The sequence below is a fragment of the Eutrigla gurnardus genome (genome assembly GCF_963514095.1).
Source record: "Eutrigla gurnardus genome assembly, chromosome: 23".
Taxonomy (NCBI): Eukaryota; Metazoa; Chordata; class Actinopteri; order Perciformes; family Triglidae; genus Eutrigla; species Eutrigla gurnardus.
Genome location: NC_139934.1, coordinates 15,664,128 through 15,689,404, shown reverse-complemented (window position 1 = coordinate 15,689,404; position 25,277 = coordinate 15,664,128). Strand labels below are relative to the sequence as shown.

Below are 25,277 nucleotides of genomic sequence, written 5' to 3'. Positions count from 1 at the left end.
GTCACTGGTGTAACATCAGACACGCTGTAATACATCCTGTCTGTGGCTTTATTGTTTTTCCATTGTGGTCGTTCCCTGACAATATCCACTACAGGTTCATTATCGGAGTAGAGTTATTTTCAAGGGTTTGGTTTTTCCATTGCATCGTTCACTTATTCTACAGTTTTACTAATGAATAGCTTTATAAATACTTGATCCCTCAGTTACTCAGTATGATAATGATGCATCCAATGCTGCTAATGCCTCTGTCCTTGTTTGGAGTAACTCTACTTGTATATGTTTTAAATATCAGCGGTAGCTTCTACTTATTTCCACTGAATACTGTGAGATTTGCATGTTCTGACTTCATCTGCAAGCCTCATTAGAAATAACGATGAGGGGTTTTTCCACCCAGCTGTGCGTTTTCAGAAAAGAGGAAAAAGAAGGGTGGGGGGATACAGGAATACATTTGTACAATTTTAAGGTGCAAAAGTTGACACATTGAAAATGGAGAAGCTTTAATGCTAATCCACCTTGACTTTGGCATCCTGCTTTTGCTTCTAGTGTATAAAAAACCTGACATTATCCTAGAAGTCACTGTTAAAACCCTCCACTCCTCCAGAAAGCCCAGTGAATAATGAATGGTGTAAAACAGTGAGGGTGTCAGGAGTTTACATCACTTATTTATGTCAAATATTTGCTTAACGGTACTTGATGGGAAAAGAAAACATGCTGATTCACGTTGAAATATCCTTGCATTTTAGAATTATGCTTAACATTTGAATGCAAACATTATAACTAACTGTAAGATGAAATACTCATATATTATCCATGTTTCACCTCATTTTAGTCCTTATTTGGTCACACTATACAATGCCATTGACAGATGATCACATTAATAGATACATGGTTTCATGTACCACACTATATGGTCAAATTTAAATTATTTATTCAATATAATATATTAACGTATTTAAATAACAATATAATATAATAACCCCCAATCTTTATTCCACCAGTCGATCGGGAACAAACTGTTAAACAGAAAGAAGAAGATCCACACGATGGCATGAGGGGTTTACTATAATGAGCTGCACCTGAAACACCATGAAGTCCCTGTTGCTTTAAGATACAGAGCGATGTAGGAACACGATGGATTTTAAGTGGAGATGCATGACCGCGGTGGAAATGGCCAAAGGCTGAGCGCTGTTTACTTTGCTGGGGATGGATGTAGCGGTTGCTGCAGTCTCTGCAGCCTCCAAACTGTAGTTTTTCTGACGTGTTTCTCTATTAACATAACTCAGAAACGAGCAGCTGCTGGATGCAGGTCAGATAAGGGTTGTCTTTTACTTCGGACACGTGCAGAGAAAAGAAAACATACAGGGAGGAGCACCAATCCTGCTTTTGACTTTGGCAATCGAAATCTCATTTTGATCGATTTTCAAAATACACAACTGAAATCCTGTCACCTCTACTCTTCACAGATACACTAATGGCACCTCAAAACAACAACAACAACAACAACAAACAGTGTTTGGTGTGTTTGGATGACCTTGAAATAAGCATCCAGCAGAGCTCAGGAACTGAAGGCCATTTGAGGCTATTGGAGGAGAGGAGTTGTACTAAAGATCCAACACTATGTGTGTGTGTGTGTGTGTGTGTGCTACCTGCTTCTAAGTTGTGTGGAGTGACGTCTGTTTGTGTCCTGGTCTGACCTACGTACACACACTCCTTACCTCGTCTCCCCACTCTGTCACCCCCTCACCTCCACACACACACACACACACGTGCACACACACACTTACACACACACCTTCTAACCCTCACCTAACCCATACTAATGATGCCCCAGAACTACAGCCCACTCAGCTTATAACAAGGTCAGCTTGCCCTGCACACACACACACACACACACACACACACACACACACACACACACACACACACACACACACACAAGCAAGCTAGATACACACAATTTCAAGTGCAAATATACACAAATATCTATAATTACCCCGACTTGTATAAACATAAACGCCTACACACGGTCAGACAAACCGCTGAATCAACACAAACACAAACAAATGATGAGGCTTGATGATAGTTTGAGTAGTGTGTTTACGTGTGTGTGTGTGTGTGTGTGTGGGAGAGAGATAATTTATGGATTTTCATGTCCGTGTGTTTGTGTGTGTGTTCCGGGGCCGATATGATCTAATGAGGATGTTAAGCCGCCGATTGGATATCAAAGGGAAAAATCCAAAATAGCTGATGTTGTCCTCCGAGTGTGGAAGCCCTCCTCTCTTCTGTTAACAGCATAGAATAACACTCGCAGTTGTTACTGCAGCACAGGGCCAAGTGTTCATCCAGCCACTGCAAATTGGTTTGTGTGTGTGTGTGTGTGTGTGTGTGTGTGTACAGAAAAATATGTGCACGTTTGAGACAAATTACAAATGACAGCGTTCGGCACACACACCTCGGCCAGTGTGTGTGTGTGCGTCTGTGTGTGTGTGTGAGGCTCATTGCTGTGCCGTGATTCATCAGGCCACATCAGCTCCTCTCATTAACACACACTGATTTATCAATAATGTGCGGCAGCGTTTGGAGAGCACACACTGAACTGGGACGATTTACTGCCTCGCAGCCGGACAGGCAGACAGTCAGACAGACAGGCTACACCGCTGAGGACTATATTTCTCTCTCTCTCTCTGCGTCCGTCTGTCTGCGCCTCCTTCTTTATCAGCTTTTCTCCTCCTTCCTCTCAATTCATCCTCTGACCGGCTTTCTTCTCCTCCCTTTCTCCCACAGCCTCGAAAGCCCCCGTCCCCCTCCCTCCCCCCCCTCCACACCACTCACTTATCTTCTCAAGGACATCCCGCTTTCTTACAGCTGTCTCTCCCTCAGTGCATGCCTGTCTCTCTTTCCCGTTGTGTTGAAGCATGTTGTCTTGACCGGTGGGTTAGACACCGGATGCTCCAATGGCAGAGAGACTGGAGGGATGGTGCTGCCGTGTTACGTAACCCTGGTTCTACTGTGCATCAGCAGCAAGCACGTCTAATGGAACTTTAATCATATATATTTGGAGTTTGTTTGTCCTTGTTCTCCTTCCCTCTTGGTGGATACAGCTTTGTGTTGCTTTATCAAGGCTGCAGGTTTGTTTTGGAAAACACAACGTATTAATCGTATGAATAACATGTTATGATGAAGTTCATATTTTCCTTAATAGCCTGACGAGCTGTATCATTAGAACACATGTGTGGAAACTGTTCAGATAGAACCTAAGGGGTTCTGATTCAGGCTGAGTTTCTGCCAGATTGATTATCGTTAGAAGGGCTGCTGAACGATCAATGATCTGCTGATCGGAAGAATTGCCAGCATGTCCAACAATTTGGTCAGCCATCTAGCAGTTTGGGCAGTTATGTCTTCCCACATGGCTGCTGTCCAAATATCCAATCTAATCTCCAGTCAACCTAGTTAACTGAAGTAATTTACATTGATACTTGAGGAAGGCAGCTTTCTGGAGAAGTAAAAAAAAACGACCCAGAATTTGAGAATATCAAAGTCATCGTGATGCCGTTGTACCTCAGCAGTTCTATGAGAATTACTTTGTACACTTTGACATGATGATAACTCATGATTCAAGGCTCTAACTAGCTAGAATATCATCAAGGTATTTCAGTGATTGAGAGAAAATGTTGCTAATAGTTTAGATTTCTTGATTCCATCTGTCATCCTACACCTTTTGACAGCTCCGTCTTCCTTCTTTTGGGTTACTCTGCAGTGGTCAGTTGCTGGTATGGTCATTTTTCTGCAGGTATTTCTGCCATTGAATCACACTTTCACCATCAAAAGTGATGCACATGCAGATCTGCATCGGTAGAAGAGCCAATAGGAACGCCCTCTCTCTGATATGTCTGCTGTATCTGCTGTCTAGGCCGCTATGTATCCCATCTGAACAGCTTGACAGGTTATATAGACATAAATTAACCTGTGGGGCGACTTGCCTAACCGGTCAAAAACATCCTTGTTAACCATTGGCATCCCTGGTTTATAGTCGCATGATTTCATTCAACTGCCAGTCTGGCACCACCATCTGCTCTGTCCAGCCCGCTGATGTGTCTGTGTGGTTGGGAGACAGAAAGACAGGGAGGGAATAATCAACTATCAGTAATGCTATAGCTGTGAGTGTAGCAGTGCAGTGTTATGGTGGGCTGCCTTTAAAGGTGCCCTCCATTACTAGCATATATTATAGTATAGCACATAACCCCAATGAAATGTCTGGAAGGTATGAAAGAGCAGATGTCAAACCTATATAATATTCATCCTCAATACAAATGAGTAAAATAAATCCATTGAAACTAACATTTTGTACTTGAAGGCTCTTGGTTGTGGCTTTCATGTCGCCCAAACACTCACACTCTCCTCCATCAATTCAGACACCAACTGTCCATGAACATGTAGCACCACTTACTTTTGCTAGCGAAGGAATCATTCAGTAACTGTACATTAAGCCTCCTGACAAAAGGAGTAAAATCCAAGCAGAATCAGCTCCAGTACAGTGAAGATGCAGAAATGAACAGCCGTGCAGTAAAACACAGTAAAGGAACCTGCTACAAGCCAGTGGGCATTTAAAATTGCTTCCTTGCATCGCTGTTTCTGAAAGGATGCTCATGAAAGCACTTTTACAATATTTTTACTGTGTTCTTACTAACATGACGATGATGAACCCTGCACAGTGCCAGGCGTTCTGTAGCATCGGTATAGATTTAATCACATGACTGGAGACAGTATTAGTCAATGTCGCAATGGAAATCATCTTCTCTTCACAAGAACTACATTAATATTTGAATGTTGCAGGCTCTTAAAGTGCATTTGCACCAAAAGTGAAGGGAATTTTTCCTGGAGAGATTCTCCTCCAGTCACTGAATCAGAAATGGAGATGAACCATGTTGTAGTGGTTTGTGGTCCCCCAGAAAAGGACGCTTCGGTATAAACAACAAAGTCGCTGCTGTTTTTATGTCTATACTATGTTATTTTAAGTGTTTACGAAGCAGCTACAATGTTAGCATAGCCTACCTTTGATCAAGCATTTTAAAGGTCGTTTGCGTGTCGTCTTGCTGACAACCTAACAAACCATGACTTGAGATTGTAGTCATTATGTCGATACTTTGGCAACCTTTTTACCTGTTACATGCAATTAAATGACAACAAAGTAGTTTGTTTTGGGTTCATACCGATGTAGTAAACCAGATGATGTGTAGCTATTCACAGTGAATACAGCTTAATTCAATTCACAAGCAACTCTGGGTGATGTCATGAACTCAGACAGGACGCTGTTAATAAGTATCTGGGACTTCACAACAAGAACAAAGCAGCAATAGTGGTTATTTCATCCATGATTAATGAAACATTGTTGGTGTCTTTATGGCGGTAAACCCCGCCTCCTCTCTGGCGCGTTGAGCCCGGGTGATGCAAATAAATCCTTGCGGTCAAACTTGCGTGATTTGCTTGGCTTTTGTTGTGAACGCACCTTTACAACCAACTTTTGCTCATTAGCCACAGACAACCAACCGGCCTCCATCTATCACCGAAGAGACGCACCGCCATGTGCTTTAAAGTGTGCAGCCGTGGGCCTCTTTTGTTCTGTAACAGGTTCCACCCTCTGTCTCTGCCAGCGGGCCAGATGTTGGGAAATGGTGCCCGGAATAAATGATTTGGAGATGCTAACATTTGGCCCCGTGCGATGATCAATGTGGCTTTCATTGCCACCCCGCCCAACCAATTGATTTATGGAGCGGACCACCATTTGTTTTGACATGGAGTGTTTTTTTTCTTCGATGGGCATCAATCATCATTATCAGACAAAATAGAATATTTCCATGTGCCTGCGTGTGTGTGTGAGTGCTGGTGAGGACATGCTGGGTGAATAAATGGCTGCAGTGTGCCCTAGCTTGGACATTCTCACGTGTCACCATGAGAATTCTCCCGGCACGGCTCGACACCGAGGACGCCAAAGGTGTCACGAAAGCAGCGCAGTGCTACAGACGGGTTTAAGATCCAGATACTTTTGCTCTTCAAATGACCTCCAGCTGTGATGCACACACGCTCACAGTGATGCATGTCTGCATGCATGCAAATATGCTCGCATTTATCTACAGCAGCGCTCAACATCTTATTTCGCATCAGACAATCTCCACTCCGCTGGGATTCGCCGTCTTAAGAGCCCAGGTAACAAATGACCGGTAAGCGTCGAGTCAGCATATCGCCAACTAACCCCCCACAGCTCTCACCGACCCAACCTTGCATTCCTCAATGTCAAAAAAAGCCCATAGAAACAGTGCACTGTCCCTCTAATCAATGCCTGTAGTTAAATCGCAATATTAACATGCTGAGGACAGTAAAGCCAGCATTAGCATTTTTGTATGCAATCAATTTGCTGCGTGGTTTGTGTGAAGGGCTGACGTGTGTCACATGGAGATGGCAGTTTAGGGACACACACACACACATACAAACAGCTGTAGGTAAACAGCATGGAAGCCTTCTGGCCAGATCCCAAACAAGATATAGAGGTACGCAAAGGCCCAGAGTGATCCACGGTGGCACACACACATAAAGATGGGACCATATAGGATTTTATCACAGATTGATTACATTTCCATTATCAGGAAAATCTTAAATATCATCCTGAGTAACTTGTTATCATGGTAGACAAGTGAAAAATAGAGCCTGGTATACAAAAAAATGTATTTTTATGTATTTATGTATTATTCGTGGAGTTGGGACCTTATGATTTATGATCATCTCATTGGAAGATTATTTCATTGTTTTTCACCAAAAATGATGACCCAAAAATATGGTTTATATGTGATGCAATAGAAAAATGTGTTTCTTAACAAAACATGAAGTGATTCAGCAGGTTTTAGTGCAAAGGTTCAAGCATTTTAAGCGTAGTAGTTTGGCAGGGTAGAGGGTGACTTGAACTCACCCACACACATGTTGTGGTCATGTGGGGAGAGTGTTATCTCTCTCTCAGATCGAGCACAGTGTCCCTGACTGAAGTGACATTGTCTAAAACAAAGCTCAATAAATCCATTGTCATTTCAATCTACGTGTCTCTTTCTCTGCGAATGTGTTTCCCTCTCATGGCCACGTATAAAACACTTGGACAGAATAAACAGCGTGTGCATGCTGTATCTGAATGCGATTGGATTGACTTTGATCACATAGACCGTGTCACCCAAGGGTGGTGTATTCACAGATAGGTGCTGTGGACCAACAGATCAGCATACAGCTGAACTCTGAATCGTCATTGAATTAATATTATATCTTTACTTCCAAAGTAGAGGTGATGGAGAAGATAACATGAAGCAGTTATTTGATGAATTTCAGAGTCTCCAGTAACAGTTTGTAAAGTAGTAGATGTAAAAGTGGATGTTTTTTTAGATTTAATGAGTCTACACCTGCCACATGTGTTAAGGCATCACTGAAATAAACTTGATGCATTTGATTTACAGAGGAAATGAGCATGACTAGTCAGTTGTAGAATCTTAGCAAAAATGAAAAACCTACAACTGTCAGAGTAATAACTTGACTAATACTCTAAAAGGTTGTTTTCCAATTACTAAGAAACATCTTAGCCGAAATACTAATTGTCAAAATATTTGAAAACCAAACAAAACCCAATCTTCATGGCAAGATACACAAGATAATTATAGTTTTTGTTATTGTTGTTGTTATTATTATTTGGGTGAACCTTTAAAATCTCCATCTTGTTTTTCTTTTATATGCACTACTTTATGTGCTAAATGGCTAAACTTCCTCCCAAACTGGAACCATCATCAGTGTATTGAAGTACTTTATATCCCATGATCAAGTTTCCTTGGATTTAGTGGAATTTCTAACTTGACTTTTTCCTGATGCGTATTGATTTTTTTTTTTTTTTTTACTTTTTCAGTTCTTCTTCTCGTCTTTGTCGTCACGTCTCCACCATTCCTCCGCTTCCTGTCTTCCCTCCGCTTGACCTCTCCTCCCTCCTATATGCACACGGAGCACTTCAACGTGCATTCTGCATTTACTGTACTTAAAGTGCTGTCAGCGCGTCACTACATGAATAACATCACACTGAATAATAGAACTCGCCCGCGTCTATATACAGACAGCAGAGGCGAATGTTTCCACCCTATAGAGATAATTCATGGCGTTACTGTACAGACATGTACACGCACACGGCCGCTTTGTACAAATGCAAATGCTGCCGTTTTCGTTTTGAAGCGAAACGTGGCAAATCGCACAGACAGGCGTGCACTAAACATACGTGCACTAAACATACATGCACTACGCATACGCAGTTGTTGCGGCTGACTGTACACGCTCACAAACCCAGATGATAAAAGAGGACATGGTGCACATGGATCTATAACGCATCAACCCCTCCAGGCGTGGTGTGTGCTTTCAAAAGCACGTGTGCAGATGTTGACTGTGGACCTACAGCAGATACATGTGTTCTTTGTGTAAGGATTTGGGATATGTTTGCTCCCTTTCAAAATATACAATATACAAGTCAGATGCACTGTGAATTCCCAAGTGTGTGTGTGTGCGTGTGTGTGTGTGTGTGTGTGTATGTGTGTGTGGGGCACCTTGCTGATTGCAGCACCCTGTCTACCTGCGTGTCGTTCCCCTGTGGGACACAAGCACAGGTGCATGACGCGTCCTTCACTTTAATGTGCCATCAATCTGTGGAGCTGGAGACGAGCAGAGTGCCCCCCCCCCTGCACACACAGCGACACACACATTCGTGCAGCGCGTGTACTCTGGAAGTGTTTGCTGTGATCTCCTTAAGAGAGTTTGCGTGCAGATGAGAGGAGAAGTTGCTCTCAGACTGGGGCATTACCCCCGCCATTAAATTATCCATCATGCAATTAGACTGAGCAGAGAGGGAGGGAGGGAGGGAACGATAAAGACAGACAGAGATAGAAAACTCTCTTAGCCATCCATTAACTCCAACTCTGGGGTCTTGGTTTAAAAAAAAAAACCTCTACAGCAAAACAAGGTAAACATTGACCACAAATACTTGCAAGTCAATCTCCCAGCAAAAGAATGACCAGATACAATTAATTAACAGTAATTCAAACATTGTGTCCTCAAATCCTTCTTTTGATAATGACTAATAACGACGATATAGAAATGGCCGATCTTCTCACTGATGGACTTTTTTTGCTCATGTAGGTCACATAGAGGTTTCAATATTAGGTTTCATGACCCCTTAAAAGTCCCTTGTAGTAACCTTGAGGATCATCTTCACAGTAACTTTGAGGATCTGAACTTTATTTCTACTTTACCATAAGGAATGTGTGGTATCAGTTAAAATCATTTTCATTCATTGATGTGAAATTCAAAGCTGACGGGTCCATGCTGGGTATGTGAAAGGTAGCAGCAGGAGGCAGCTGATGGGCATAAGAGAGAAGTGTTGGAGCACTGCTTGAAATCTTTGCAAGTTTCAATGTTGAAAGCCCCCAAAGGCCATTAGGTCATAAAGGACAGCCATTCACAGATATTTATCATAATTATTTTCCAACCATTGCCGCTTATTAGACGTTTTGACGCGGTAAGTGACGGGATAGAGCAGTGGTCGGGTGCTGACATTCACAAAGGTCACAAACCCATGCAGTCAACCATGATGACTCTACAGATATGAGTCATCCATATATAAAATATAAATGGATGTATTAACCCATGTAACCATGTTTCCTGTCATCCATATCAGGACATGTATGGATGGAGATTAGAAGATTTAAATCCTTATTAACCAGGTGCTATGACTTCTCCTCTTTCATCACAAATTCATGTCACACTCTTAAATCAAGGCTCATAATTCAGCTTGTCTTGTTACAGGAGCTTGAAATACCTCACCCCGTTCATTTGAGTGCAACAGATAGAAATAAGAGCTGTGGAATTAAATAAATAAATGTGTGTATAAATAAAAGTCCCTTGTATTAAACATTTTCAAAATAAAACTATGAAATAAAAGTATTCTGAAATAAACAAACAAACGAATGAATGTGGAATAAGCAATACAAAGTCTCCTGAAAATAACCTATTTATTCTTTCTTTTTATATTAGCTCCTTAATATATTGTAGTTATTTAGTTATAGGCTATACATTGCCTCATTTATTATTGGAGGATTTCATTCAAAGCCATATTTCTTTATTGATATTGAATGAAGCAGCATTCCATAGGCAGATCACAGACACTGCTCGAAGATGGAAGTGGGCCGATAATGAAGACAGTGATGTAGAGCTACTCTGTAGCTGAAATTGGATGTGACAGAGAACAAGCCGGCTTCAGAGAGCTGAATCGCAATTAGACAGGTCCATCAGTGATTCATACTGTAAAGTGTTTGATTTGTGTGACTCTTGTACATTTGCGGCTCCGGAGCCTCCTGTGAGCTGCCGGCCCCGGGGACTAAACTTGGGATGAACTCTGCCAAAGCCTCCGCCGTTCACTCCAGACAACACAGACTTTGTGGCAAGACGCCATCTTAGCACCCCGCCACTGGCAGAGAGGGGAAGGAGATCCATTTCAGCTATAGCTTGTGTCCATCCATTTCAATTGCTTTCATTATTTGCCCCCGCATCTAAAATGATCTCCACCCTATCAGGTCAACACTTGTCAACACTTGTTGACCTTATAATACAAGTATTTATAAAAATGTGTTGACCTGATAATACAAGCATTTATAAAAATTCAGCGACACTTTTTCATACTCTCTCGTGAAACTCGCGTCACGGCATCGACTGGTTAAACACGGAAGTAGCGTTTACGCAGCGCTAGCGTTAGCAGCCGAGGATAGAAGCTATCAGGCAAGTGTTCTTTTAAATAAACTCCTGGTGTACTTACAAACTTTCAAATGCCTGGTTTTGTGAGTACAGACCCTATGTGTACTACTGCAGAAGTTTGGTAACATTCCATGCATTATTAGTGGGGTAATTTACGAGATATACACACTGTACCATCGCGCCAGTACTAAGCCATTCGGCTGATAGCGGCTATCTTGACCAATGCTGACCTTTGCTAAAATGCTTCTGAGGGGGTGTTTGGCTGGATGTCATGGTGGAAATTACCTAGGGTGTATTTTACTCTGAACCATCGCTTTAATTTCGGCATTACAATTTGTTTTCCCTGTTGTACCGAAGATGCATTTTGGGCATTGCCATCTTGGAATTTTTGCAAGCAGTGAACACAAGAGATCACATTTGGTCACAGTAGTGATGGTAGTGACCTGTCAATCACTGAATGAACATCAAGCTGTATTGAAGAAAACTTGAGCGATTGAGACAATAACCTTGTGTTTACAATGATGTACTTCAGCATTAGCCTTACTTTTCAGAACCGGAGGTTTCCTCCTGGTGTGGATGAGACTGATGCAGCTGTCTAGATTGATCCCAGAAGTACTTCTTTAAATTGGCTTCTTTTTTTAAAAAAAAGAAAGAGATTCACCTTCAGAATTTATACAAATATTTGCTATTTTTCTTAGTTATCACCAGAAAAATAAGTGTGAAAACTGAAGCACAGGTTCTTATAAAAGAGGTGTGTTTAGTGTGTGTAAATGCGTGTAGTGAAGTGAAGCTTCCCCCCATCTCTCTGTGGGATGAACAGTGAATTGGGAGATGGTGTGATTAGAGCAGACAAGGACACACTGAGGTCTGACCTCTAGGTAACCAAGAGGACGGAGATGAAGAGAGATAGAAGTCAGGAGGTCCAGGGAAGAGAAAGACATGAGTATCTGTAAATGTAATCATCTTGTGTTCGGTAGTGTTTTTAATGACGTCACATGTTAAAGGATGAATTGGACGGTATTTCAATGGTCAGATGGAAGTCTATTTTGGTTCCAGCTTGCTGTGTCTGTATTTTGCAGGTGTCTGTTATTCCGAGTGTGGAGAGAGGAGGGTATTGACTTTTTGTCAGCCTTGTTCAACCAGAGAGTTTGGGAGGGTTTCCACTTTAAATAGCAGTGATATCAGGACTCTATTTGGATTTTAGACCTAAAAGCATACCCTGTTAAACAATCCACAGAAAGGCAAGCAACAAATGCATTATTTCCCTTAAAATGATTTTATGGTGGATAATGACATATGACTTGAAAAAGCTTGTCATCAGTATAGAGAAGCTTATTTTTCAGTTATTTTCACTGGGATAATCGTGACATGAAATGTGTGTATCGTCCCATGCCAGTAAAGCAAAATGTAAACTTTTTAACATGTCTATGTGAACACTTTAATGCAGCACCAACAAAGGTATAGTTGGTTAAAGTTTTTGGCTGAGCAATGAACTGAATACTTTTAAAATGGATATTCATGGGAGGGTTAGGCCGGAAAAAAAGGTATAAGGAAATGTCTTTAACTATTTAACGCATTTTGATTAAAACAAGCCTAGTAGAGATAATACAGGAGCTGATGAGTCAGGTGGATAGAGAAGAAAGGGAGGTAAGGAAGAAGGGAGCGACAGATATATCCTGGAGAGCCAGAGAGAGATGGAGAGATAGGGAAGAGGAAGCAAGAACTAAAAGCAGCTCTAAAATGGCGAGGGAGAGATGGTGTGATAGAGAGATGGAGGGATAAAGAGGAGAGGAGGTATAGGCGGGTGGCAGCAAGGAGGGAGGTAAGTGGAGGGAGATGGACTGATAGAGGGGAGAAGGAAGGAAAGGAAAGATGGAGGGAGAAAGATAATTGAAAAAAACAAAACAAATACCAGGCAAAGAGTTATGGAGGGCAGAAGGAGGGAAGAGATAGGCGGGGGAAAGATGAAGCTACAGTAGCAGCAGTGCTCAATTCTCTCAACAAAGGGGGGATGAGGCAGGAGAAAGAAAGGAGTCAATTCATGACTCTCACAGGGGTCTTCATCAGATAATTTAGTCTGAAAAACGGCAGCAATTCAATGTGTGTGTGTGTGTGTGTGTGTGTGTGTGTGTGTGTGTTTGTGATGAAGACTTCAGTTTGTAGTAGACACACACATTAGTTGTGTGTCTGGAGTGTGTGAGGAGGGCTTTATGTAAATATGTACATGCTGTGTGTGAGCGTAGATGGGATGGGAGTCTGGGGGGCAGTGCCGGCGCTTTAGAAGAAGATAAGCAGACATAATTAAGAGGCCATTAATAAATTTGTTAATGAGCACTCCATGTAACAGAGAGGGGCAGAGGCGGAGGGAGATCATGTGTAGTTGTGTGCATGCATGTGTGTGAGAGGGCACATCCACCGTGTGTGTGTGTGTGTGTGTCTCATATTCCATATCACGCGTATCTGCTGGCTGAGATAAGTTATCATTATGAGATATGTCCTGCCTGTGACACATACTCACTGTCATCTCCACCTCATTTGCATAAAGAGGGCTTTTAGCAATGCCCTTGTACCCTCAATGACAGTATCTCTGCATTAGTCAATGCACACACACACACACACACATATGCATGCATTATGTATTAATAGCTTAACATATACAGTACAGTAGTTATATTTTAATGAAAGGATTAACCTCATAAGCCTAAATATATAGCAATATAAATGTCTGTACATTTGTGATAAAATAGTCTGAACTCAAGACTCACTTACTAGGTTTCTCCTGGAGCTTTCGACCAAAACGTCTTCCTCATATAGAAATCAGTCACGTCAGTCTAAACTTTGGTCGCCTGATAATAAGTGGACACATATGATGAAGAGTTCCTTCATCAGGTCAAGTCAACGCTGGTGAGGTTTAACCAGCACGCCGATCAGTTCTGTTTCCATAGAAATACAATGTAAAACCCAAACACATTAAATTTTGCATCGCGTTAGACTGCAGTTGTTATTTCCATTTGTCGGATACATATTTAGTCATAAATTAGGTAAATATGCGCATCAGAGTCGAGTCTATCAAAAGACACAGGTGTTCTTACTAGTCTTACCGTCGTCAACTCTCTGCTGTCTGTCTGTCTCGCCTCCACGCTGTCTGTCTGTCTCCTGTCTACGCCGCTGTCTGTCTGTCTGTCTCTCTTCCACGCTGTCTGTCTGTCTCTCCTCCATGCCGCTGTCTGTCTCAGACGCTGCTGTCTGTCTGTCTCTCCTCCACGCCGCTGTCTGTCTGTCTGTCTCTCCTCCACGCTGTCTGTCTGTCTCTCCTCCATGCCGCTGTCTGTCTCAGACGCTGCTGTCTGTCTGTCTCTCCTCCACGCTGCTGTCTGTCTGTCTCTCCTCCATGCCGCTGTCTGTCTCAGAAGCTGCTGTCTGTCTGTCTCTCCTCCACGCCGCTGTCTGTCTGTCTGTCTCTCCTCCACGCTGTCTGTCTGTCTCTCCTCCATGCCGCTGTCTGTCTCAGACGCTGCTGTCTGTCTGTCTCTCCTCCACGCTGCTGTCTGTCTGTCTCTCCTCCATGCCGCTGTCTGTCTGTCTCTCCTCCACGCCGCTGTCTGTCTGTCTCTCCTCCATGCCGCTGTCTGTCTGTCTCTCCTCCACGCTGTCTGTCCGTCTCTCCTCCATGCCGCTGTCTGTCTCTCCTCCACGCTGCTGTCTGTCTGTCTCTCCTCCATGCTACTGTCTGTCTGTCTCTCCTCCACGCTGTCTGTCTCTCCTCCACGCTGTCTGTCTGTCTTTCTTCCACGCCGCTGTTTGTCTGTCTCTCCTCCACGCTGCTGTCTGTCTGTCTCTCCTCCACGCCGCTGTCTGTCTCTCCTCCACGCTGCTATCTGTCTGTCGCTGCTCCACGCCGCTGTCTGTCTCTCCTCCACGCTGCTATCTGTCTGTCTCTCCTCCACGCCGCCGGGCTTCGTGTGTGAGAAATGGCTCAGCACCATAAACGACAGCAAAACGCAGTATGAACACGTTTGTTTATTCATGTTGCTCGCCGTGTTCACGTGCACTCATTTCCTTCCAGCTCAGCGGGAGAGTGTTGTGTTTTCACTGTCGTCTATAGTTTCAGACGCCAACCACTGTCAGCACGCCTCCTCAAGTGGGTCATTTAGTAAAGTCCATGCAAAACATGTACGGACTAAGAAAATGGAAATCAGTGAATTCAGGCAAATGATGATCATGATGATATATCGGAAAAAGGAAATTCACCGAAGTCAACTTATCGAGTGTTTTATCCCGAGCAGCGCTATACTCCTATATCGTCACCACTCATTAGTAATTTCTGAAAATGTAAACCGTTCACACAAGTAAGTTCAAAATCAGACACTTCATTTCCATGTAGTGGAAGTAAAAAAATGTTTATATCTTACAGATTGCTCTTCTTACCATAAGTGAAGACCAGAGCCTGGAGCTTAATAAGCTGTGTGACATAAAATTAAAGTAGTGGTTTTACACAGCAGTATAAGCCGGGCGTCACTTGTACATGTAGAGCACTCCTCCGCCTACTACATGTCAAGGTAAAGTGAACACTCAAAGTGTTAGACACAGCAGTTTCAAATATTAACCGGCTCACACACACACACACACACACACACACACACACACACACACACACACACACACACACACCCTGAGGGCCATGTTGTGATATAAACAGCTTTCAGTGGAAGTATAAATGTTAGATTAATGTCAGTCAGGGAGCTGGGAAGTGCTTATGTCGGAGAAGGATGTGAGATAGAGTTGAAGCGTGTGTGTGTGTGTGGATCACAGTTTACATTTGAGCATGTGTGAAGTTCAGTGAAGCCCTGGGACCGCTGGTTGCGTGCAGCGAGTCACTCGGGGAAACAGTGACGGGGCGGTGAAGAAGAGGAGCGTTTACCTCTGTGAATATATTCTCCCTCCACGGAGGGAGAGATTGATCCGGCCCGGGCTGCTTCGTACTCGACTACTCACACAGCAGAATCGCTGGGTTTTCAAACTGAAAATAACCTTCACTTTTTCATCGCTTGAGAGCTTGTTCAGAAGTGAACACGTAAGACTAAAAACTTGCCGTGCAAATTGATTTTCACACTGACCCGTTCTGTTCAGTGGAATTCATTTAAAGGGGATTGGCATCTGATTTAAGAATACTCCCAGGTTTAACTTACAGCCTTGGACAGTCAAGGAGCTGCTCTCTGGAAGCCTGAAGCTACAGCGCCCGTGCTGTAATATGTAATGTCAACATGATGTACAGCCTGGAGGGTGTCCACTGACAATGACTTTGTGGACTCACACAATGTTTGTCTGAATTTATACATCCAGACAGGCTTTCTGCCGCGGTATTGTAATCGGTCCAAAAGCAGAAGTACTTTTCGGAGAACACTGCCAGAGTCCTCCTGCCCGCTGCCAGACACAGTCGGATGAATAAATACATTGATAATGCTGAATGGATCCTGACAACCGACCCTGAAAGTTCCTTATGTACAAAAAATATGTGCACCTGTTTATTTGTCAGAATAGTCTTTAAAGCATGTAATTGTGAGTTAATGTGTGTGCTGGTGCTGTGTGACTTATCCAACTGTTCAGAAATATAATCCACCAAGGTTGGAATCATAAGCCGCCAAGGGTCTTATCAAAGGCAAATGGATGCTAGGTTTCTTTGTGGAAACGTATATTACCAGCCGCTTTGAATCTTATCAGTCCTTTAACTGTTGTATTCTTTTATTTATTTCTGTTGTGGTTTTTAGTTCACTCTCATAGATGTGGGTTAGACGGGGCCTGCTGCACCTTCTAGGATTGTCCAAGGCCACAAAAACACAAACTAATAAGAAGTGGATGAAGTCGTAATGACGTCACCTCTTGGTTTGTGGACTACGTCTTGGCTGTCGACATCTATTTTTGCAATCAGTGATGGAAGTGAGAAGAATAAATCAAGGGAGAAGTAGGGTCATTTTCTCATAGACTTCCATGCAACAAGACTTCTTTTTGAAACCAGAGGAGTCGCCCCCTGATGGCCAGGAGAGAGAATGCAAGTTTCAGGCACTCCAATATTGGCTTCACTTTTTCAAGCCTCCTGGTTGATCACATATATGAATACAGGTTTTAGAGGTTCGAGTTCAAAAAGCGAAAATGTAAATACTTAAATATTAAAATAATAATAATAATATAAAATATTTTCTATTACTAGTGTAGATTCCAGTGTTTTGGCTGCCTCGGATATTGAGCTGTATTCAGCCAGAGAGAGCGGCAGGGAGGATACAGGAGGACCCTCCAGAATCTGAGCTGCTGAGAGCAAACACCGACTGGTGGTATACTTGCTCTATTTGCCTTCCGATGCCAACAGAAACGGAATCGTTCTGCTGTAATAAATGTCAACCCGGGTGTTGTTATTGATGCTGTCGCCCGACGACAACCCAGAGAGAGAGAGTGTTACTATGCAGGAAGTTTCCCTCCTCACTGGGACAGAGGTACTTTTCTCATGTAATGGTCTGCCTCTGAAGAAGGAGGAGAGAGGAGAGCCGCCAGTGTTGGTGAGTTTTGTTTTGTTTCTGTCCAGTTTGAGTGACGTGCGTTTTAAGAAAAAAATTAATGAGTCATGTAAGCCTTAACAAGAACTCTGAAATCACAATATGTACAGTTGAATTTTTTAATTTCTGTGAAATAATATTTTCTTCGTTGATATTTTGTGAGTTTATCTTTTTTTTTTTAAGATGTAGCGAAAATGCTGCATCGATGTAATGCAATGCATCCTGGTACATGTAGTCATAGCTGGCATGATTTCTGGGTAAATATAACATGCATTTGGGAATTAATTTCTTCAGTGGATTCTTTACCATCGACACGTAAAAACTGGAACATTTTCCCTTCAACTTATGTTAGATTAAAGCTATGGTCTACGATTTGGAATAAAAAAAATCCATTCAATCTATCAGCCGTAGGCCTGCATAGAAATTGACGAATGGGAACCATTGCTCCGGAGGCTCCCATTGGCTCGTACCCTCCATCCACTCCCGCCTCGTCGAATCATGGAACACTGAGGGGAGGGGTTTGGTTGGTTTTTCAAATCTGTCTCAGAGGCTCAACTGATTTTCAGAATGTAGACAATGGGCCCTAGTTTCGTGGCGCAGCGCAGGGTGGCGGAGCCGGCGTAATGCAAGTTTCGACCCGCGCAGCCTTGCGCACGGTCAGTTTGGTGGATCGCCTGCGCCAAGATGGGTGTGGCGCGCAGTGCGCAGACGTCCCCGAGACCTCACAGGCAGGTTTCCACAGTTCCACGCACATTTAAATGCAATACATAATCACAACAAACACTATTTAATGCAACTAATTGAATCAACACGTGAATTTTTATCTATATAGATTGTCCCGTCACATCTGACGTCAGATCAAAGGCGGATGGCACGCGTAACGGAAACTCAGCCTCTCGGACCAAAACATCTCCCTCTCTCTCTCCTGTTTTTTATAATATCGGCATTGTTATTATTATGATACGCACGCAGCGCGTGATGCGCGTGGTGGGGGCGGCGGCGCTGCTTCTGTCATCGGGTTGTCAAGTGACGGAACTTGCACTGAACCTCCCCTAACACATTAAAGGTGAGGAGAGGAGCTCATTTGATTGGTGAAGATCTGAATCGGCTGTATTAATCCCAGTCCACGCCTCGTGTCCTCCTCATCTCCCACTTACGCCTTCTTCTCCTCCCTCTTTCCCACTTGCGCGGGTTGGCGAGACGGGAGGTGTGCCTGCGCGAGCCTGCGCGGTGCACAAAACTTGCAAAGTCCAGGCGGACACACCCCGTCGGCGTGGCGCAGGTGCGCTGAGTGCTGACTGCGCCTGGTCTACGAAACTAGGGCCCCATAGCTTTAACCCAAACTGCAAACTGAGAGGATATGTTGCCTACAGCAGAGCTCAGGGCAGACTATGTTTAGCGTGATGATGTTTCGTTGTTTCATTCAGCCACTTGTTAGCTACCGCATTTTTTGATCATTAAATTTATCATTCTGGATTACTGATATTTAATATGATATCTTAAACTTGTATCATCCAAAAACCTCATTTCAGGCATCGAACCAAAAAAGCATTAAAACAACTCACGGACTTTGAGACAAGTTAAAAAGTTAAAAAAAAAAATGCTGACTCATTTCCATGTAATAGGATGATAATATATATGGGTGCTTGCAGAAAGGCCTTCCCTTCACTTTGATACAATTTGAGTTCATATTGGTCCATTAATGGAAATGAAGATACCTCTTCTATATATAGCAGCATATTGACTAGTTAGTCAGATTAAAGCTATATTCAAATGCATGTACCTGTTTCTGCTCAAGCTACAACAGTGTTTAGAGTAAAAACTGGGGACTAATCATGGCATCTACCTCAGCAACAGTATTATTACACCGTTTGTAATTATAAGCCATTTTGTGTATCAGGGCCACTCTACCTCAATGACAAACCCCATGTTTGCTCGGTTTATTTGTAGTTTCCATTCTCCTCATTTATATCCTTTCCTCCATTTCTACATTTCCCAGCCTCTGCTCTCAATCCTCCTGCAGCCTAAAGGGCTTCGACTCAACAGTAATTACAAAGACCTTTCTCCCAAACCTGCAGCAATTACATGGAATGGCTGAGGATTCCCCTCCACCACCTTCCGTCCTATTAAACCAAAGAGAGAGTAAATGAGAGCGAGCTGAGTAACATGGGAAAGCTGATCACCTTATTGAAAACCTCCCCCCCCCCCCCCCCTTCTGACCCCTCACCAGCCATCATCGATGTACATAGGAAATCTCCAAGGACTTTAGAGGGAAGCAATTAGTCCTGTTTTGCCTCCCTGCTGCATGACTGTAATGATCGGCCTGACGATAGTCATTATTGCTTTACATGTTGGTGCTGGTTGCCAGATCCTTTGCATACTCCCCCTTAAACAGTCATTAAGTCGGCCACTAAAGGATCTCTGGCTCTGAGGATTTTGGAAGATGATCTTAAGTGAGGTCCAGTTAAGCCACTCTGTTAGGAAGCAGCTGTTCTTCTCTGGTGTCCTTGAGTGTCCTTCAGAACAGCAGAAACAAGCTGCCACTCCCATGATGCTCTCTGCTATGACCCTAACCTCTGACTGTTGGGAGAGCTGAGAGGAAGGAGTGTCCCAGTGTGCCCAATGAAGTAGTACTTTATTTAAAAGAATACATGATTAAAATTGTAACATTAAACAAGTTTTTATTTGTTTGTATATCCATTAGGTTAATTTGGCGACCGTGATTGTAAGAGAAGCCCCAATTTTCCCCCCAATTTTTGTTTTATGGAACATTTTTGAAGTCAAGTTCATAAGATAGTCCTTGCCCTCTTGCCAAAGTGAACATGAAACACTTCCGTGGATCCCTCGTTCCCTCGTATCAGTCACAGACTCACCTGTCACCACAGTTGAAGCCATTTTCTTTTCAAGCTCCTCATCGTAACAGCAGGTGACACCAGTAATTGTTCTCTTCTTGACAGATGATTATTTCCTCCGCGGCAGCAACACACATTATACCAGCTGTCAGGAACGTAGGTTAAGCACTTTTAGGGCTGACTAACTTCAAAAGACTTGCTGGAAGAAGAAACTTGCCAGCAGAACAACATTAAGGCTACAAACAAACCAGAATGATGCATTCTGTAGGAGCCGGTGTTACATCTAATATCACTTTAATCACTTGCAGCGTTATATGGAAATTATTATCATATTTTTACATTTAATGAGAAAGTTGTAGAGTAAAATGTCACAAAAATAATGTTGTTTTTTCCATTTGTGTCTAACTGACATCATGACTCAGAAATAATTTAGATTGATTGTCAGATTTCACTTCATCAGAGAAGCTTGTGGAACTTGTTTTCATGTATGTGTCGGACATTCACATACAGAGCGGCGATGCATGGCCGGATCTCGTTCTGCAAATCACTCACACAAATACAAAGGATCACGACCAGCCAGTCAGACAGGCTGACCTGCAGACAGAAAAGAAGAAAGACAAGTGGTACAAAAGGGAGGACTTGGAGAAACAGATGGACAGATGTGGGAGGAGATCACCGGGCCGGCAGGAGATGACAGGGCTTCTCCGGATGGGTTTACCGGCAGGCCCGTCTCCGTACACATAAAGGGAATTATGCCCGTCCTGTTCAATAAAGCAGCTCGTATAATTACAGTGCAGTTTACTAGCTGGAGGGGAATTGAATCCCTCAGAACCGAGGTGAGAACGGTGAGAGAGAAAGAAGGTGGAGATAAGCGGGTGAACAAAGAGGAAATTATAAAGAGCGGAAGAGCAGGAAAGAGAGCGTACTGTAGCTCCACTTTTTCTATTATCTCTGTGCAGCGAATTAGACTCCCAGGCACAGGAGCTAACTGTACAAACCCCGTGTGAGTGTGTTTCCTCTTGTTTGCTGTGATTAGCTGCAGCGGGTTTTAAAAAACGAAACAAATATAAGTGAGCCCCGCCGCTCCGCGAGGGTAACCCCGTCTCCCTCAACTCACTTTCAGCTGATGAATGGAAGCTGCGAACAGCAGCCGGTAACAATAGAGTGGCGAAGTCCCGCCTCTTCCACTAGACTCCCATGGGACCTCTGAGATTGTAAAAAACGTATGGGTCTCAATGCAGATAATACAATTATTTGCTGGTCCCAGTCGTTATTTGCCCCAAATTAGAAATATGTTGTTTGTGGATTTAAATTGTGCAATTGTTCAGTTTAAGGCTGTAGAGAATACAATGAGAAAAACTACATGTCTCATATGTGACGTCATGTCATCACCCTCTCACAGCGTTCAAACGGAGATGCCGGTGTGTTTTGTTCCTGAATGTTACATTTACATTTAGGTCGAAAGAAAGAAACCACAACATATCATTGCCGATAAAGTAAGAGCTAAAAAATAGAAACAAGTGTTAGGTCCTCATCTGAGTCAAGTAGTAGCTGTTCAGCAAACATACCTTAAGAGACACAGTGCTATGATCAAAGTGCTATAGGTAAGAACATTGAAGTGATTTATTTATTTATTTTTTTGGGGGGGAGGGGGGGTGTTAGTGGGTCATGCTATGTAGAACAGGTGAGTCTTGAGCCTTTTTCGGAAGATGGCGAGTGACTCTGCTGTCCTGATATTGGTCGGGAGTTCGTTCCACCACTGAGAACCAGAACAGAGAAGAGTCTGGACTTTGCTGAGCGACATTTGTTTGATTTCAGCGATGGTGGTACCAGCCGGCCAGCTGAAGTGCTCGCTTCGGGGCGTGTGGTTTGACCAGTGTTTGAAGGTAGATGGTTGCCGTTCCATTGATGGCCCTGAAGGCCAGTGCCATCGTCTTGAATTGGAAATGTTCCCATTCCAGCAGGTACAGCTGTTCATCCTTTCGGTTCCCGTCTGATGAGAAGACAAGGAATCGCTGGCTCAAACTGACACACAAAACCTACCATTATCAAACTTTTTGCATGAAAAATTATCTTTAAAAACCAGAAACAACACGTGTGAAATTCATGGCACAATTGAAATGGGACCAGAAAATGTTTTCGATCTCATAGGAATACATGCATCAGAAATTAATTTTGAGGTACCGGAAATAGAAAGGCGGGACTTCACCACTCTATCTGACTTTGGGACAATCTGGTTGGCTGTTTGCGGAGCCAATCAAAGAGTGATTGTACTGGATGGGGAACAGCTGTTTCAACGAGATCTGGAAATCATTAGGAGTAACACTTTGCGAACCGCGTGGCATTTGAGCTGATTGCCGAGCCGCCGATGAGAACGTGGCGGGACGAGGATGTGTTCTTTGGTGCGAGGGCATGAATGAATCGAGGACAGACTGGAAGAAAGAGCCTCCGCAAATCAGTTTAATTAAAGAGTGCCGATGCGTGAGATTAGATCGGGAGCCTATGGTGTAAAGGATATGATTGCACAGTGAGAGAGAGACACAGATTGGGTGTAGGGAGAGAGAGTAATGGTGACGAGAGATTTGGGAGGCGACCGCTAGTTTCAGACTCCTGAAGTGGATGGTGCCCGCGGCGACGCACGGCGTGCCGGTCCCATGGTGCTTCTTATGTTGCCACGGCACCCAGGGTGTTTCCTGTCGATGTGGTTCCCCCTGAGTCAGGCGTTTGTTTGGGCGCATTGAAACATCTCTGTCTGTCGCTGAGAGCCTAATTAGTAGTGTCGTACGGAATCTGGTAACAAGATGCAACACAACTGCTGCAGGACACACACACACACACACACACACACACACTCTATTGTATGTCCTTCGCGAGGGTATTGAATCCCATGTTGCACTTAGGACAAATATTCTCAGACCCCAGGCATCTCTTTTAATGTCATGGAATAAAAAGCATTTGCTGCATGGCCGGTTTACTTTCACGTCATTGGGAGCCGATCATGTTTCAGCTACAGTCTTTGAAACTTGTGTTACAATTACTGCTGAGTGGCACGTGGATCTGTGTCAAGGAAGCTGCAATGAGATGTATTCAGTTCGGGCAGCAAACTCTGAAAAGTGAAGCCAATGCTGAAACATTCTCCTCACTGGCCATCAGGGGGCGAGTCCTTGGCTTTAAGGCGGGGCTACCTTGTGATTGACTGCTACCAGCGTTGCTACCACCACAGCGTCAAGGTTAAACACTGGGAATGATCATTGTGAAAGAGATACTTAAATGTTAAACTTTGTCACATGAATTCAAGAATATTCAATATAGAATTATCCCGATAAAGAAAATATATCAAATCCTATATTGTCCCAGAATGTCTCTCAGGTGTCTGTCTTCATATTTGAGTTGTCAAGAAGGAGTATGAATTTGGACACAAATTGCAGCTCACGCTTCCCATGAGTCAGCAAACCTACACTAAGGAACATTTTACATCTAGTCTGGTTAATCCCTGCAATCCATTCAGTCTTCATGCTAATCTCAGATTACTGCCTGACTGTTGTTCATATCGATTGTGCAGACATGAGAGTGATATGGATCATCCCATCTTACTCCCACGATATCAAACAATTCTTTCATGAATTTGCAAAACTGTAAATGTGTGAAACATTTCCAAAAACAAATCTTGTTGGCGGAAGGCGTTCTAGTTTTGTAACTGCATCACTGGAGCTGTAAAACTGCGAGGGTAACTTTTAAAAGTCACTCCCTGATTGGTGTATGGCAGTCCCAAATCTCAACTGATGTTGTGAAACTTGGCTGTGGAATCCATTTAGTTTCTAAACATTAGATCTGAAAGGACATTTTGGGTTTCGGGGTAGTGTAACAACATCAGAGAGACGACCGCTAACACTGAAAGATCTTCAGTCTACATGACAGTATTAAGGGTCTGACCTGCTACTATAGCAGCTGTGGATTTCCTCGTTTGCGAGCGGAGGCTGACATAAAGGAAGAGGGAGATGAAGGGGCCGAGCGAGAGGAGGAATACTTAACGCAGATAAAAGACGAGGCAGTCTTTGTTTCTTTTTACGACTCCTGACACTCGTTAGACGAGGTTTCTTTACCTCGTGTGTGTGAGAGAGTGAATGAGAGAGAAAGGCGTACATACAGCGTGGGAGCCTGATTAGCATTGTGCTCCATGTTTCACTGCTGCGCCTCGGAGAGAGAGGGATGAACGAGGCAGGAAGCAGAAAGTGCTGTCTCAGCACTGTGCCAAAGTAAGAAGGAGAAGAAGAGAGGAGGATGGAGGTGAGAGGTGTTCCCTCCATATGTTTAGAGATGAATGACGGGAGAAAAGGATGTGGGGAAGGAGCAGCGATTAGAAGGGAAGTGTCCTGTCTCTCTCTTTCTCTGATTGTCTACAGGCCCCTGAACATGCTGTAATGTTACACTGGTGCAGGTGAAAGTGGTGAACTATTTGGTTGTCAGTCTAAAATGATCCAGGTCCCAGATCCATCAACCATAACCCCAAAGTAGAAAGACGCCTCACAATGAATCAGAGCAGGTTGTACCAGGTTTCCAGCAATCTCTGGAAAAGTGAAGCCCACACTGACGTGCCTTAAACTTGCATTCTCTCTACTGGCCATCAGGGGGCGACTCCTCTCTGATTGTATAGAGGTCTATGAGAAAATGAGCCATTAGATGTATTATCTGAGTATAAATTATAAGCACGATTTTATAATAATAATAATCTCTAGTCCATTTAGGGGATGCTTTAGGGCGTGGCTTCCCTGTTATTGACAGGTCGCTCATAGACCACATTTACATTTACATTTAGGTAATTTAGCAGACGCTTTTGTCCAAAGCGACTTACAATAAGTACATTTGTCAAAAGAAGGAATCAAAGAAACCACAATGTATCATTGCTGATAAAGTAAGAGCTAAAAATAGAACAAGTGTTAGGTCCTCATCTGAGTAAACTAGTACTTCAAGAGCAACAGTGCTACGATCAGAGTGCTATAGGTTTTTTTTTTTTGGGGGGGGGGGGGGGTGTTAGTGGGTCATGCTATGTAGAGTCGAGGTGAAG

At 43.4% G+C, this 25,277-nt stretch overlaps 2 protein-coding genes across 2 annotated transcripts in view; both read left to right on the top strand.

Moving 5' to 3' along the window:
- Nucleotides 1–25,277, top strand: part of fgf11a (fibroblast growth factor 11a) — an 89,943-nt gene that overhangs the window by 3,459 nt on the left and 61,207 nt on the right. The window lies entirely within an intron of this gene.
- LOC311008599 (uncharacterized protein) overlaps nt 25,188–25,277 on the top strand; it is a 132,927-nt gene continuing 132,837 nt past the window's right edge. The window contains exon 1 of the mRNA XM_084002326.1: nt 25,188–25,193. The gene's annotated coding sequence lies outside the window, so the exon portion shown is untranslated. The remainder of the gene's footprint in view (nt 25,194–25,277) is intronic.